The sequence below is a fragment of the Triticum urartu genome, chromosome 5A, assembly GCF_056163025.1.
Source record: "Triticum urartu cultivar PI428250 chromosome 5A, HENAU_Tu73, whole genome shotgun sequence".
NCBI classification, from domain to species: Eukaryota; Viridiplantae; Streptophyta; class Magnoliopsida; order Poales; family Poaceae; genus Triticum; species Triticum urartu.
The window spans coordinates 199055220-199073266 of NC_141877.1; positions in this window are offsets into that span (position 1 = coordinate 199055220).

Below are 18047 nucleotides of genomic sequence, written 5' to 3' on the forward strand. Positions count from 1 at the left end.
CCTCATTATCAGAAGCTTGTATATGGGATTGATATGACCACAAAGAAGGTTGCTCACTACTTCTCTGATCATTCCATTATAGTCGTCAGCGACGCTCCATTGTCAGAGATCTTGCACAACAGAGATGCAACTGGTCGAGTGGCAAAATGGGCGATTGAACTCCTTCCTCTAGATATCAAGTTTGAGGTAAAGAAAGCTATCAAGTCCCAAGCAATAGCGGATTTCGTCGCCGAGTGGATTGAACAACAACTGCCGACTCAGGTTCACTTGGAGCATTGGACCATGTTCTTCGACGGTTCCAAAATGCTAAATGGTTCCGGTGCCGGGGTAGTATTGGTCTCCCCACAAGGAGATAAGCTCAGATATGTTCTTCAAATCCACTTTGATTCCTCCAATAATGAAGCAGAATATGAAGCACTTTTATATGGGTTGCGCATGGCCATTTCACTCGGCGTCCGTCGCCTCATGGTCTATGGCGACTCAGATTTGGTGGTTAATCAAGTGATGAAGGAGTGGGACGTCAGAAGTCCAGCCATGATTGGTTATTGCAATGCAGTGAGAAAGCTGGAGATGAAATTCGAGGGGTTAGAACTTCATCACATACCCCGACTGAAAAATCAAGCAGCTGATGATTTGGCGAAAATAGGTTCCAAAAGAGAAGCCATTCCCAGCAATGTGTTTTTGGAACACATCCACACACCATCAGTTCAGGAGGATCCCTTCACTGAAGAAGCCCCGCAGCCAAAAAGTGCCACAGATCCGATTGAAGTTGAACTTCCAGCTGTGGTCAACCTGATCATGGAAGTTTTGGTCACCACTCCCGACTGGATGGTACCATACATCGCGTACATCCTAAGGAAAGAACTCCCAGAGGACGAACAAGAGGCTTGACAGATCGTCCGTCGATCCAAGGCCTTTACAGTCATAAAGGGACAGTTGTATAGAGAAAGCGCGACTGGAGTCAGTCAGAAGTGTATAACACCAGAAGAAGGTCAGATAATCCTTGATGATATCCACTCGGGGACCTGTGGTCATCATGCGTCTTCTCGAACCATTGTGGCTAAAGCATACCGAGTGGGATTCTACTGGCCAAGGGCGAATGAAATGGCGAAAGAGATAGTCGACAAATGTGAAGGATGTCAGTTTTACTCCAATATGTCGCACAAACCCGCATCAGCCCTGAAAACCATTCCACTCATCTGACCCTTCGCTGTTTGGGGACTGGACATGGTTGGACCACTGAGAACGGGTAGGTGCGGCTTCACCCATGTGCTAGTAGTAGTCGACAAGTTCACCAAATGGATTGAAGCTAAGCCTATCAAGAATCCTGATGGTTGCACTGCTATCAGTTTCATCAGAAAGTTGATATTCAGATATGGAGTTCCGCACAACATCATCACTGACAATGGGTCAAACTTCGATTCTGAAAAATTCAGAGCCTTTAGCGCCTCTCAAGGCACACGAGTCGACTACGCTTCAGTCGCTCACCCCCATTCAAATGAACAAGCGGAATGAGAAAATGGCTTAATTCTCAAAGGACTGAAACCCCGACTGATGCGCGATCTCAAGCACACAGCAGGTGCATGGGTCGACAAGCTTCCATCAGTTCTTTGGGGATTGAGGACAACCCCGAACCGATTGACTAGAAGAACCCCATTCTTTCTGGTCTACGGAGCCGAAGTAGTTTTGCCGAGTGACCTGCTTCACAACGTGCCCCGAGTCGAGCTCTACTCTGAAGATGAAGTAGAACAAGCCCGGCAGGACGCAGTCGACCTCATGGAAGAAGAAAGATAAATGGCCATGATCCGATCGAGCATCTATCAACAAGACTTGCATCGATTCCATGCCAGAAATGTGAAGAGTCGAGCCTTCCAAGAAGGAGACTTGGTCTTCCGAGTGGATCAACAGAAACCACACAAACTCGCTCCTACTTGGGAAGGCCCCTTCATAGTCACCAGAGTCCTCCACAATGGAGCGTACCACCTTTATAATGTCGATCGCCAGATTGATGAGCCACGAGCCTAGAATGCGGGGCTGCTCCGCCCCTTTTATACTTGAATTCTCACTCGGATGAGATGTAATAAGAAAAACTTCTGTAGTTTATTTGTCAAAGACAAGAGCGTTATAATTTTCCCAGTGATTGTTATTGTTTTTGTTTGCGTGAGAAATCCCCCAGTGGATGGCTTAGCTGCGAATCCGTTTCGCCTAAGATTGTAAAAATAATTTCCTACCGAGTGGTGAGCCAGCCTCTCACTCGGAGGCTTAGCTGCGAACCCGTTTCGCCTAAGTGTTTGAAAATCCTACCGATTGGTGAGCCAGCCTCTCACTCAGAGGCTTAGCTACGAACCCGTTTCGCCTAAGTGTTTGAAAATCCTACCGAGTGGTGAGCCAGCTTCCCACTCGGGGGCTTAGCTGCAGTCCAGTACTCGCCTAAGTATTTGAAAATTCTACCGAGTGGTGAGCCAGCCTCCCACTCGGGGGCTTAGCTGCAGTCGAGTACTCGCCTAAGTTTGAAATTCCTACTGAGTGGAGAGCGACCCTCCCACTCGGGGGCTTAGCTACAGTCCAGTACTCGCCTATGTTTGAAAAATCCTACCGAGTGGAGAGCGACCCTCCCACTCGGAGGCTTAGCTGCAGTCCAATACTCGCCTAAGTTTGAAAAATCCTACCGAGTGGAGAGCGACCCTCCCACTCGGGGGCTTAGCTGCAGTCTAGTACTCGCCTAAGTTTGAAAAATCCTACCAAGTGGAGAGCGACCCTGCCACTCAGAGGCTTAGCTGCAGTCCAGTAGTCGCCTAAGTTTGAAAAATCCTACCGAGTAGAGAGCGACCCTCCCACTCGGGGGCTTAGCTGCAGTCCAGTACTCGCCTAAGTTTGAGAAATCCTACCGAGTGGAGAGCGACCCTCCCACTCGGAGGCTTAGCTGTAGTCCAGTACTCGCCTAAGTTTGAAAAATCCTACCGAGTGGAGAGCGACCCTCCCACTCGGAAGCTTAGCTGCAGTCCAGTACTCGCCTAAGTTTGAAAAATCCTACTGATTGGAGAGCGACCCTCCCACTCGGAGGCTTAGCTGCAGTCCAGTACTCGCCTAAGTACGAAACACATCCCAATCCGCAAGGTCGACGAGGTGCAGGTCGACTGCCACCTTCTCCTTTGGAGCTTCGCCACAAATACAACATGCGCTCCATCCCGATCCGCAAGGACGACGAGGTGCAGGTCGACTGCCACCTTCTCCTTCGGAGCTTCGCCACAAATACAACGTGCGCTCCATCCCGACCCGCAAGGACGACGAGGTGTAGGTCGACTGCCACCTTCTCCTTTGGAGCTTCGCCACAAATACAACGTGCGCTCCATCCCGACCCGCAAGGACGAAGAGGTGTAGGTCAACTGCTACCTTTTCCTTTGGAGCTGCACCACAAATACAAAAGTTGACTCGAGTGAAGAACGAGTTCCACTCGATGGAGAATTCATGAAGATATTCAACGATAAACCAAGTTCAGATAAATCCTAAAGGTTCCTGACAGCAGATCGAAGTGCTCGGGCATTCAGCCTGAAAGAGTTTAACGGTTACAAAAACCACTCAGTATTCCGAGGCAAATCTAAGGTGGGGCATAAAAGTTTGTTCACTCCGCAGGAGGAGGACTAGCAGGCTCGACGAACTCGTCTAGGTCGACGCCGTCGGCGATCCGAGTGGCAGCAGCAATAAAAGTCTCCATAAAAGATCGGAAGTCATGCCTCTGGGTGTTGGCGACCTTGATTGCTGCCAGCTTATCTTGTCGCGCCTCCTTACAGTGGACACGAACCAAAGACAGAGCCACATCAGCACCACACCGGGCGGAGGATTACTTCCATTCTTGCACTCGGTCAGGGATCTCGTTCAGTCGAGTCATCAGAAATTCCAGATCATTCTGAAGCATCGCCCCCAGCCAAAGCGTCGAGTTGTTTCCAGAGACAACTTCCTTCAGGCGTGCGAGGTAGCTTGTGGCACTGGCGACACGGGACTCCAGTCGGAGCACGTTCATCGCAGTTTCGTCGCAGACCGGGGAAGCGATAGGGTCCAGACCCGTCTCGACCCTTCCAGTTTCTTCCTCAAAGTCTTGACAAAGTTCTGCGGCCAAAAGTCAGTTCAATCAACCGAGCAAAATCCGATGGCAAGCATCAACACAGTCGGATTAAAAGAAATACCTCCCAGCATGAGATAAAGCTTCTTGGCAAGGGTCCTCAGATAAGCTTCTGTGTCGTTCCTCTTGGGGATCGCAGACTCCAACTTTTCGTTCAGGGCGACCTTATCCTTCTTCAGGCTGGTCACTTTGCGGTTAGCTTCATTAAGACAAGATGTCAGTCTAGTCACCTCTCCTTCAAGCGTTCCGACTGAAGCAAGCTTCTTGTCTGCAAGAGCAGTTTTGTCTTGGGATGCTTTTTGCGCGGCGGCGAGGTCCGAGTCCTTCTTGTCCAGAGCCAACTTCATTTTCTCTACAAAAGAAATAATCGAATCAAAAAAAAAGACCAAAGAGATATATTGAAGTTCAGTCGGCAATCAGTTACCTTCCATACCAGCGGCCTCGTCTTGAGCTTTTTTCAGATTTTGCTGAGCCAATACCAAGTCAAGGTTTAGTTGGATCTGCTGTTTCTCCAAGTCAGCAAAGCGAGCTCCAAGATCACAAAATTTCTGCAATCAGGGAGGGGAAGTTATTTTACGGAGAAAAACGACAAAGACAATGAATATTAAGACTATGGTCGACTGCCCGCAGTCCACCATAGTCTGGGGACTACACCTAGTGGGTGCACTTTGCGTGCCCCCACTGGTTCGGTTTACACTCGACACGGCCAGACCAGATCGAGCGAAAGAATCAAAATACAAGTACTATAGTCGACTGCCAACAGCCCACCATAGTCTCGGGGACTACACCCAGTGGGTGCACTCAGCGTGCCCCCACTAGTCCAAAAATTCAATTGACGCACCCAGTGGGTGTACAGATGCAAAGATTTTCGGAAAGAGGGTCTTCAGATAGCATATCCTAACAGAACAAGCGGTGACCAACTAACCTGAACATTGCTTTGGAGAGCCGAGCTGGCATCATAGGTGGCCTGACTGGCGTCCCGCACCGTCTTCATCTTCTCCATCATAATGCCCGCCTGGCCTATGGCTTCCTTGGTAGCGTTCACTTCGTCCTCTGGGACATGATGGATCGCAAAAACTGAAGGTGGGTCGGCAGGAGCTTGAGCAGTCGACGAAGAAGGCAGGGCACTCGACAATGGTACGACGAAGGTAACAGATCCCCGATTGGCATCACCAGCGTCTTGAACGACTGGTTCCGCCATCGGCGTCGACTGTGGCACCTTGCTTGCAGGAGCTTTCCTATTTTTCCTCGTCAAAGGCCTCTCAGGCTCTTCATCATCATCATCGGGGAGGTCAATAATGTTAGGAGCTGTTCAAAGATCAATCGCCAAAATCACATCACCCAATGGTACACATTGCAGTTGAGTCGACCAAATAAAGACAGAATGACAGAAATCATACCCAGATTGGAAGTGACTGCATCCTCCATTACCTCATCCTCGTCCCTGTAAGCTGAGGTCCCAGAAGTAGCAGCGCTGCCAGTTCCAAAGTTCGTCTGGTTGAATCAAGAAAAAATAAACAGCATGGAGGGTCAAGTGAATATAAAGGGAGACACTCACGCAGAAGCGACAGGGATGTGAATCTTAATCCTCGGCAATGCCTTCCGAGGCTTCTGCTCTGCAACTTTGGGATGCTTTGACGCTTTTTCAGTTGGGATTGGTGAAGATGTCCGAGGACGCTTTGAAGACTGACCAGTCTGAACAATCGCCTTTTCACGGGCGCTCGGTCGTTCTTGGTCAAGCTTGGATCGCCTCTCCCTGCGAGGAGGCAACTCAACTTCTTCTTCTTCAATTGAGTCGTTGCTTTCTTCGTCCCCTTCTCCCGCAGAATGCCATTCACCACTGTCGCCACCGCTCGCCTCTCCTTCCAGGTCTTGCTCTTGCTCTCCGTTGGGCACCGAGTACATTTTGATAAGGGCCTGAAAGAAAGCAGGAAGAATAAAGTCAGTCGATGCAGTATAGACAGCTACGCGAGTGAATTCAGATTATAATCAAAAGCTCAGAATCGGACCTTTTCTGGTTCATGGGACTGGTCGAATGGAGGAACTCTCCTGGCTCCCCTGGGGTTGTCCTTGTTTCCGGTGATGCCCGACAGCCACCCCTCCAGTGTGTCGTCATCGACCTCCTCCGGGTGAATCCGAGTGGTGTCGTCAAGACCCAAATACATCCACATCGGATGGTCTCGAGCTTGAAGAGGCTGGATGCGCCGCCGAAGGAAAAACTTCAGGAGATCCATACCAGTGACCCCGTCACGGATAAGCTGGACCACCCGTTCGACCAGCACCCTAACTTGCGCCTTCTGCTCCGGGATCACCTTCAAAGAGGAGGGTTTCCTCACTCGGTCCATGGTAAAAGGAGGGAGGCTAGTCGACTGCCCTGGCATCGGCTGGTCTTTGCAGTAAAACCAGGTCGACTGCCATCCGCGAACCAAGTCGGGAAGAATCATGGCCGGAAAGGAACTTTTCCCTCTCATCTGAACACCAAGACCCCCACACATCTGAATCACTTGTGTTCTCTCATCACTTGGATTGGCCTTTTTTACCGTTTGAGAACGACAGGTGAAAATGTGCTTGAAAAGACCCCAGTGAGGCCGACAACCCAAGAAATTCTTGCACAAAGACACGAAAGCAGCGAGATACACGATTGTGTTGGGAGTGAAGTGGTGGAGTTATGCCCCAAAGAAATTCAGAAATCCCCGAAAGAAAGGGTGAGGAGGCAAGGAAAACCCACGGTCGACGTGGGTGGCAAGGAGAACGCGCTCACCCTCCCGAGGTTGCGGCTCGGATTCCTTCCCCGGAAGCCGCGCTGATCCATGGGGGATCAGTCCTCCGTCGGCTAGGTCGTCGAGGTAATCTTGGCAGATCGTCGAGCGGATCCAGTCGCCCTGGATCCAGCCCTTCGGCAGGCCGGCTCGTGAGGAAGATCCACCCTGACTGGTCGCCTTCCCCTTCGCCTTTGCCGTCGCCTTCTTCGCCTGCTCCAGAGCCATCGTCTTCTCCTTCCCCATCATCGCCGGCGAGTCACGTACGGAGCGGCGGCGCTGGGGCAGGAGCGAGCGCGACGGTAAATCCTGAAGAGGAGAAGAGGAAATGAGAACGCACTGTTCAAGAAACCCCGGTCCGACGCCTTATATGAGGTTACTTCGGAGTGGCTGACTGGTAGGCCTGAACGATCCTGTCAAATCCCACAATAGTCGCGCGCGTGATACGTGGCAAAAAAGGTGGCGCGGAGATCGAGGCGGCTCCACCCTATCTCATTCGATTACTACGGCCTCCCCCGTCCCGCGCGCTTCCCAAAATTCGAATCCCGCGAAATCCGCGGGCAGCAGAACAACTTGTCAGACGGAAGATCTCCTCCACACCGTCACTCGGAGCTTTTCAAGTAAAGAAACTCACTCAACAAAAAACTAAGAATGGATCAAGGCGACTGAAAAGGAAGTTGCTGTCGTCACTCAGGTTCATTGATCCGAAACAAGATATGCTCATGGCATGAAAAATGAGTTGGAGAAGTTCTCAACTCCTTCCCCACTCAAACCTCGATCCATTCAAGGTCTAATGATGAAGCTATGTACCTAGGGTAGGGTCATGGACCTGTCCTAACTGCCCTACCCAAGGACATCTCAAGAAGAAATCACCTTTCAATCGACTTGGAGGTGTTCCACTCGACAGACTCGAAGACACTCGACCAAGAAGCAATCACTCGACCAAGATCCAACCACTCGACGGCCAGGAGACCTAAAGTCACTCCCACACTAATAGTCGGTCATTAAGTAGCTTTTATGGTCATCATAGCACTTTATTAGGGGCGTTACCAGTAACTCCCGACCTTAATGTACTTAAAACCCTGAATAACTAAGGGCCGGAGGGGTCTGGCGAACTCTATATAAGCCACCCCCTCCTCAGTGTAAAGGGTTCGCACCCCGGTAATTCATACACACATAATCCAGTCGACCGCCTCCGGGCTCCGAGACATAGGGCTATTACGTCCACAGAGAAGGGCCTGAACTCGTAAACCTTGTGTGCTTACAACTACTCCATAGCTAAGATCTTACCTCTCCATACCTACCCCCCTACATTACGGTCAGACTTAGAACCACGACAAGTGGTGCTCTTGGGCATGGAGGATTGAGTGTGAATTTCTTCATATACTTAGGAGTGACATATCTGTACTCCCTCCATTCTCTTTCCCATCTCCTCTCTATCTTCTGAATGCGTACTTTGCGCTCATTCTTGGTTTCCTCAGTAGGTGTGCAGTACCCAGCATATATGTCATCAGGGATTTCAAACGCTATATTTACCTCAGGCCTCTTTCCTCCCTTCTGTGGCCTTTTACCATCAGCCATTTTCTTCAGATGAGGAATTTGAACAATTGAATTCTCTGAAGAAGTATGCAACTTTTCTTCGAGGAACGCTGCAAATGAGTTAAGTTGATGAGAACCTAGTGATTCAGCAGCTGACATGTATACCTGTGAACAGAGTATAGGTGCGAGGAATTTGGAGAGGTCATATGCGTTCTCAGAAGGTTTTTCAAAATTACCAAGTTTGAGGAATTTGACCAGATGAGTCTTGAACATTTTCACTAAGCGTTCTTTGTCTTAGGTTCCAGAGTTGTATAGATCGAAGATCCACACAATTGAGGAATCTGGAAGAAAAATGATGCTTAGAGAAACGAATCAAGAACCGATGACTTTGTGAGGTGTTCAGTGTGTGAAGATATGAAGAAAAACACTTTTGAAGATTTTGTAGATAATCATTCGAATGAACGAGGGCAGTAAAAGTAACTTTTATTTACCCTAGACGAAGAACACGACGAACTGGAGTGAGGAGATGTGAAGTTCGTCTGTGCAGATCTTCCACGCCCTAACTTGGCGGAGGAAGACGGCTACGGCGGCGGCGGAGTGAAGATGTCCGCGGTCGGCGCGAGTACGTCGGCGATGAGGTCGAGGCAGTGAAGCTCTTCCTCACGGCAGCGCTAGGGTTTGAGAAGCTCGAGCTAGAGAGAGAGGTCGAGAGGAGTAAAAGACGTGAGGAAGGGAATGAGGGGTATTTATAGCCACGGTGAAAAACTGCTCGCCCGAAGAAATTGGATGAACGTGCCCCTGACCCTTCTCATTCGCATGACATGTGTCACCCAGGTAGTGAGAGGTGGAGACCGTGTTAGATCGGGGGTGAGTGGATAAGTGTATCGAGGGATGCAGAACGGTTTGAGAGGCAAGACCGAAAATTTCGATAAGATAGGTTTTGAAGTTCCGTTCGCAATTTCTTCAGCTGACAAGGACACAGTGAAGATTTTGAACGAGTTTCAAATAGAGCGCACATGAAGAATTTGTGAACAGATTGGGTTGGGTATAGCATAGAGGGGGAAGGGTCCGATCACATTCACTTAGCAGAAAACCAACTTGAAGAAATAGCAATAAGTGAATGTTGTAGAGGACATAAACTCATATATATATATATATATATATAGCCAATGAAGAAAAACGATGGAACCAGTGAAGACTATGCAAAGTTGAAGAATATGAATAATTTGAGGAATTTCAACCTTTGGTGGTGGCGTGACCCACCGTATAAGAATGATGATTTCAGACACCGCGTACAATTATCGTAGGGTTCTGAGAATCAAATTCTTCGTTAATTTCTTCACACTAAGAGTGTTATTCTTCATTGATTGAAGTAAAACATTTCTTCATGTGTTGCACATCTAAGTCATCAATTTTGCATAAGTGTTAGGATGAGTGTCCTTTTCAAAGAACATTCGAAGACTCTAAGATATTTAGCTCAGACCGCAACTTGCTAAATCTCTTCTCATCTAAGGGCTTTGTGAAGATATCGGCTAGCTGTTCTTCAGTCTTCACATGCTCAATAGAAATGTCACCCTTCAACACATGATCACGAAGAAAATGATGACGAATCTGAATGTGCTTTGTCTTCAAGTGCTGAACTGGGTTGTGAGCAATCTTGATGGCACTCTCATTGTCACAGAAGAGAGGCACATTCTTCATGTTGACGCCGTAGTCCTTGAGAGTTTGCTTCATCCATAGCAATTGGGCACAACAAGAACCAGCGGCAATGTACTCAGCTTCAGCGGTAGATAGTGATACGCAGTTCTGTTTCTTCGAGGACCAACAGACCAAAGATCGTCCGAGGAAATGACATGTACCAGATGTTGACTTGCGATCCACACGATCACCAGCATAGTCAGAGTCAGAATATCCAACAAGATCAAAAGCCGAGCCCTTGGGGTACCATAATCCAAGTGTTGGTGTGTGAGCTAGATATCGAAGAACATGCTTCACAGCCTTATGGTGTGATTCCTTCGGTGCAGCTTGAAATCGGGCACACATGCAAACACTAAGCATTATATCTGGCCTAGATGCACATAAGTATAATAAGGAACTAATCATGGAGCGGTATACCTTATGATCGAAGTCAATACCATTTTCATCAATGCACAGATCGCCATTTGTGGGCATAGGAATTTTGATGCCTTTGCAATCTTGCATGCCGAATTTCCTCAGTACATCCTTGAGGTATTTCTCCTGAGATACGAATATGCCATTGTGTTGTTGACGAATTTGAAGACCTAAGAAGAATTTAAACTCTCCCATCCTAGACATTTGATATTCTTCACTCATCATATAGGCAAATTCATCACTATAACGTTGGTCAGTACAGCCAAAGATAATATCATCAACATATACTTGGCACATAAACAATTCACCATCATAAGATTTAGTGAAAAGAGTAGGGTCGAGTGAACCGGGTTTGAAGCATTTCTTCATGAAGAGTTCCTTCAAGGTATCATACCAAGCCCGTGGGGCCTGCTTGCGGCCATAGAGGGCCTTGTTGAGTCTGAAGACTTTGTCAGGATTCTTTGGATCTTCAAAACCTGGGGGTTGAGCAACATATACTTCTTCCTCAAGCTTACCATTGAGGAATGCACTTTTCACATCCATTTGATATAGAGTGATATCATGATGGTTAGCATAAGCAAGTAATATGCGAATAGCCTCAAGTCTAGCAACAGGTGCAAAAGTTTCATCGAAATCAATTCCTTCAACCTGTGTGTAGCCTTGAGCTACAACCCATGCCTTATTCCTCACCACAAGGCCATTTCCATCTTGCTTGTTGCGGTAGATCCACTTTGTGCCGATGATATTGTGCTTGCGAGGATCTGGACGTTTGACTGGTTCCCAGACATTGTTGAGCTCGAACTAATGTAATTCCTCTTGCATGGCCTGAATCCACTCAGGTTCCAGGAATGCTTCATCTACCTTAGTGGGCTCTGTAATAGAGACAAAAGCATACTTCCCACAAAAGTTAGACAAATGTGAAGCTTTTGAGCGTGTGAGAGGACCTGGCGATTTGATGTCATTGATGATCTTTTCAACTTGCACTTCTTTTGCAATGCGAGGATGAGCTGGTTGTCGTTGAAGAGTTTGATCAGCGTTTTCTTCAGCACCATTTTCTTCAGCATTTTCTTCAGGTGCATTAGCTCGATGTTCTTCATGTTCTGGAATGAATTCTTCAGCAGATTCTTCAGTAGGAATGACATCCTTAGTAGCCTTGTACATGATAGTTTCCTCAGGTGCTGGTTCATCTATCACACACTACTAGGAAAACGACTATAGATGAAATGGTCACTAATGGCGCACCACGTGTGTGGTGCGCCATTAGAATATAGCAATGGCGCACCACATACAGGTACGCCATTAGTAATATATTACTAATGGCGCACCTGGTGTGCGGTGCGCCATTAGAAGTTTTGAAAAAAAAATAAAAACAAAATTTGTTACTAATGGCGCACCGTGGGTGTGGTGCGCCATTACTAGTTGACATAGTAATGGCGCACCGTGGGTGTGGTGCGCCATTAGTAACAAATTTTTTTATATTTTTTTTCAAAACTAGTAATGGCCCACTGTGGGTGTGGTGTGCCATTACTAGTTTAACTACTAATGGCGCACCACCCCACGGTGCGCCATTACTAGTTTGCCCGGCTTCCACCGAATGCACCCCCCACCCCTGTGGACCGCCTTTTCAGTTTAAAAAAAAATAAAAAAAATGATAATAATGTCAAAAAAATAAAAGAAAATAAGTTTGCCATGTGATATGTGGTCTAGTTGTTGGGAAAATTTACAAATATAAATTTCGACTTTATTTGCAAAATCTCTCTGGAAATTTGTAAAATGGGCATAACTTTTGCATACGAACTCGGATTAAAAAGTTTTATATATGAAAAATCATCTCCTCGAAAAGTTACATCCGAATTTAATCGGGGGAACGCCGTTAAACATTTTCAAAATCCCCAAAAACCTAACACAAAAAAAGTTACGGGGCTTTCAAGATCTAGAGGCAAAAAAATTCAAAAAAAAGGTTTTGAATTTTTTTTAATTTTTTTCAAAAAATGATACGTAATATGACCGGGAAGTTTGAAATATTTTTCAAAATTTCATCATAGTCATGAACATGAACAAAGTCCTCGACATCAACAAGGTATAATAGGATTGATATGCTAGATATATCAACAAGTGCCTGTGAAGTGAGCTGTTGCTGGGGTTGGATAGAACTCTGAAGTTAAGCGTGCTTGGGCTGGAGTAGTGTGAGGATGGGTGACCTTTTGGGAAGTTTGACCATGGAGTGCGATTTGACTTGAGATTAAGCATATTGACCCGAGATTAAGACATAATGACCTGAGATTAAGAAAAAAATGAAAAAAAATTGAAAATTTTTGAAAAAAAATTAAAAAAATCTGAATTTTTTTTTGAAAAAAAATTGTTACTAATGGCGCACTTCTATGTGGTGCGCCATTAGTATACCAGATACTAATGGCGCACCGTGGGCCATACTAATGGCGCACCACAGGTGCGCCATTAGAAAAAAATTCTAATGGTGTGATGCTAGTGGCGCACCAGTAGTGCGCCATTAGTAGTGAAAATAGGTGCGCCACTAGCAGCCCTTTTTCTAGTAGTGACAGTAGGTAGGTGCTCTCTTTGCGAGCCGTTAGTTTCATCGAACCGCACATCTACAGTTTCAACAACTTTGTGAAGAACGTTGTTGAAGACTCTGTAGGTGTGCGAGTCCTTTCCGTAACCAAGCATAAAACCTTCATGTGCTTTCGGTGCAAATTTTCAGTTGTGATGAGGATCTCTAATCCAATATTTAGCACCGAAGACTTTGAAATAACTTACATTGGGTTTCTTATGAGTGAGGAGTTAATAGGCAGTCTTTTTGAAGAATTTGTGAAGATATACTCTGTTGATGATGTGGCACGCAGTATCAATTGCCTCAGTCCAGAAACGACGAGGCGTTTTGTATTCATCAAGCATAGTGCGAGCCATCTCGGCAAGAGTCCTGTTTTTGCGCTCCACGACGCTGTTCTGCTGAGGAGTGTAAGGAGCAGATAACTCATGAGTGATACCAAGTTCATCAAGATAGTCATCGAGACCAGAATTCTTGAACTCAGTGCCATTGTCACTTCTGATGTGCTTGATCTTCACACCAAAGTTGGTTGAAGCCCTCGAGGAAAATCGTTTGAAGACTTCCTGCACTTCATGTTTGTAAGTAACAAGGTGTACCCATGTGTAACGAGAATAATCATCAACAATAACGAAGCCATATTGAGATGCTTCATTCGAGATAGCAGAATAATGATTAGGACCAAAGAGATCCATGTGAAGCAATTCAAATGGGCGAGCGGTCGTCATGATAGTCTTCGCTGGATGCTTGGCCTTGGTCATCTTCCCAGCTTCACAGGCTCCGCATAGGTGATCCTTGAGGAAGTTGACATTCTTGATGCCAATGACATGCTTCTTCTTTGCAAGCGTGTGCAAATTCCTCATGCCTGCCTGACCAAGTCGTCGATGCCAGAGCCAGCCTTCTGAAGCTTTTGCAAGTAAGCACACGACTGGTTGTGGTCCTGTAGAGAAATCAACAATATACAGGTCTCCTCTCCTAAAGCCTTTGAAGACTTTGGAATTGTGAGCTTCCATAACCACAACACAATGGTACTTGCCAAAGACAACAACCATATCAAGATCACAAAGCATTGAGACAGACATAAGGTTGTATCCTAAGGACTCAACAAGCATGACTTTGTCCATGTGTCGATCCTTTGTAATCGCAACCTTACCTAGACCCCAAACCTGACTTTTGCCTTTGTCAGCAAAGATGATATGCTTCAGATGCGACGGAGATAATGGAGCATCCATCAATAGATTCTTGTCACCAGTCATGTGGTTTGTACATCCACTATCGAGGACCCACTCAGTGGCTTTGGGTTGATCATCCTGCAGATGAATTAGTGCAGCTTACAAACTCATATACTTCATCAGTGAAGAATATGACATCAATTCATCAGATCAATTTCATCAAGTAAAAGAGCTAATAAGGCAATATGAGGACGTGAGAGATGAAAGTTCATTTCTTCATGATTAGCCTGCGTCCTATCAGGCATGCTCAGGTCTCTAGCAAATTCTTCAGACGATTACGTGCATCTGGAGACCTGACCCTGCAGAAGAGATTAGTTCTTTTTCTTCACCACCCACATCTGAAGGGGTGGCAAAGAGTTCATCATTCTGCGAGCTCCATACGAGAAGGATGGCATAGAAGCCAATCCATTTCGTTTCACATAAGATGGGTTAGAGTAAGCATATGAGTAAGTAGAGAAATTTTTCGAGGACTTATGGACATAATGATTTGAAGAATAATGCACATATCCATAATCCTTAGATCTTCTCTGCGAAACAGACGGGTTAGCATGATGATGCTCATATGAGGACTTTGATCCATATGAGGAATTTGGTCCGTATGAGGAATTTGATCTAGGGTTCCTATTCTTCACAGGTGGCGTCATGATGACATTCACCTGAAGATTTTCAAGGCATCGTTTGGGAACCCAGATTTTCTTCATCGGGGAGCCGTTCCTGCAGTTAGTGCCAACATATCTAGCAAATACTTCACCATTCTGATTTTTGAATAGCTTATAGTTGGAGTCAATTGACTCATCATCAGAATGAGGAGATTCACATGCAAATCCAGATAAGTTAGATGGATCAACTGGAGGTCCCTTTGCAGCAACCCATGTAGTTTTGGGGTACTGCTCAGGCTTCCAATATGTACCATCAGCATTCAGTTTCCTCTCAAAGGCGATACCCTCTTTCCTAGGGTTCCTGTTGAGGATCTGCTTTTTAAGCACATCACAAAGAGCCTGATGCCCTTTGAGGCTTTTGTACATGCCTGTCGTGTACAATTCCTTCCGCCCTGCATTGTCAGTGATACTAGCAATGTCCTCAGATGAGGAATTAGTGATAGCAGAGGCATGTGAAGAATTTGAAACATTAGCAGCATTTGAACATTCAGGTGAAGAATTAGCAGATTCACGTTCAATGCACTTCAAGCATGGAGGAACAAATTCTTCCTGAGATGCGCTGATTTGTTGAGAAAGTAATGAATCGCGCTCCTTCATAACTCACTCTTAGCTTCTCAAGGTCTTGCTTTCTTTGAAGAAATTCATAAGAAAGCTTCTCATGATCCGATAAGAGAGTGTTATGATGACTTTGAAGTTTGTCAAGCTTGGACTGAAGTCTCTAAAGATTTTCAGTCAAAGTTTCAGTGCGATCCATTTCTTCACCCAACATATCATCACTTCTATTTAGCATGTTTTGAACCTTTTCTAAAGCCCTTTGCTGTTTTATAGCTATCTTAGCAAGTTTAGAATATATGGGCTTATGGTTTTCATTAGATTCATTCTCACTTGATTGAGAGGAGGTATATTTGAGTACCTTGGCACCCTTTGCCATGAAGCAATAGGTGGGAGCGTAGTCATCATCGCCTTCATCAGCCTTGTTGGTGAGGTCATTTTCTTCAGTGTTGAAGATAGACTTGCTGACGAATGCAGTAGCGAGAGCTAGGCTCGCCACTCCGGATTCGGACTCCTCAGATGACTCCTCTTCCTCATTTTCTTCAGATTCAGCCTCAGAGTCCATTTCCTTGCCAATGAATGCCCTGGCCTTCTTGGAGCTGCTCTTCTTGTGATATGAAGGCTTTGAGGATTTTGATGATGAGGATTTTGTGGATTTCTTCTTTTTCTTTGCATCATCAGAACTGTAATCCTTGTATTTCTTCTTCTTTGATTCCTTTTCCCACTGAGGATAATCTTGAATGAAATGTCCAGGTTTCTTGCACTTGTGACAGAGCCTCTTCTTGTAGTCACTGGATGAGGAATCATTGCTCCTTGAGGATCTTCCAAGGCGACCACGTCTTGAGAACTTTGGAACTTCTTCACAAGCAGAGCCAGATCATGGCTCAGTTCTTCAGGATCACCAAGGCTGCTACCAGAGTCTTCATCTTCGGACTCAGATACTGCCTTGGCCTTCAGTGCACGTGTTCTGCCATAGCTTGAACCATAGAGATCTCTCTTTTCAGCAAGTTGGAACTCATGAGTATTTAGCCTCTCGAGAATATCAGCGGGATCAAGTGACTTGTAATCAGCACGTTCTTGTATCATCAATGCCAGAGTGTCAAATGAGGAATCAAGCGATCTCAGCAATTTCTTCACCACCTCATGGTCGGTGATGTCAGTGGCACCAAGTGCTTGAAGCTCATTTGAGATGTCAGTGAGGCGATCGAAGGTTTGTTGAACATTTTCATTGTCGAGTCTTTTGAAGCGGTTGAAGAGATTGCGAAGAACATCAACTCGAGAGTCACGCTGAGTTGAGACTACTTCATTCACTTTGGATAACCTGTCCCAGATAAGCTTCGTTGTTTCCAAAGCACTCACTCTGCCATACTGTCCTTTGCTCAGATGACCACATATGATATTCTTCGCTTGAGAGTCGAGTTGCTTGAATCTCTTCACATCGGCAGCATTCAAAGAAGGTGTGACTGAGGGAACACCAATTTCCACAACATACCAGAGATCGTTATCAATTGCTTCAAGATGCATTCGCATCTTATTCTTCCAGTAGGGGTAGTCCGTCCCATCGAAGGTAGGACACCCAGCAGAGACCTTGATCATACTTGCGGTTGACATAACTAAAACTCCAGGTGGTTAAACCAAAATCACACAGAACAAGGGAGTACCTTGCTCTGATACCAATTGAAAGTGCGTTATATCGACTAGAGGGGGGTGAATAGGCGATTTTTATGAAATTCTTCACTGAGGAATTTGCTGGTGAGGAAATTCCTTAGCGAAGAACTACTAGCAGCGGAATAAGTACTCAAAAGTAAACACAACAGAATACAAACATAGTCATCATCATGAAATGAAGACAGGCACAAAGTACAGGAGCGTAATCACTGGATAACACAGGATGAAGACAAACAGACTGAAGAAATTGAACGGAGGAAATTGAGAAAGTCTTCGGTCCAAGTCTTCAAACACAGATATGAACAAACGTACATCACAGTTATGAGGAAATTGAAGAGTTGAGGAAATAGAACCAGTAAGCTCGGTGAAGACAATTATTTGGTAGACCAGTTCCAACTGTTGTCTCAGTTGTACGTCTGGTTGGAGCGGCTGAGTATTTAAACTCGAGGACACACAGTCCCGGACACCCAGTCAAGGACACTTAGTCCAAGACACCCAGTCCTCACCGTATTCTCCTTGAACTAAGGTCACACAGACCTCGTCCAATCACTCGTGGTAAGTCTTCAGTCGACTTCCAAACCTTCACAAACTTGGTCACTCGGCGATCCACAATTCCTCTTGGATGCTCTAGACCATGACGCGTAACCGTCTGGAAGAAGCATAGTCTTCAAAGGTAACAAGCGTCGGATCCACTCAGGATCAATCTCTTCAGTGATGCTCAATCACTTGGGGTTTGTAGGTGTTTGGGTTTTGTTTTTTTTCTCACTTGATGATTTTCGCTCAAAGTCCTCAGAGGATGGGTTACTCTCAAATGACAAGTGTCAGTTTCTCTCGGAGCATCCA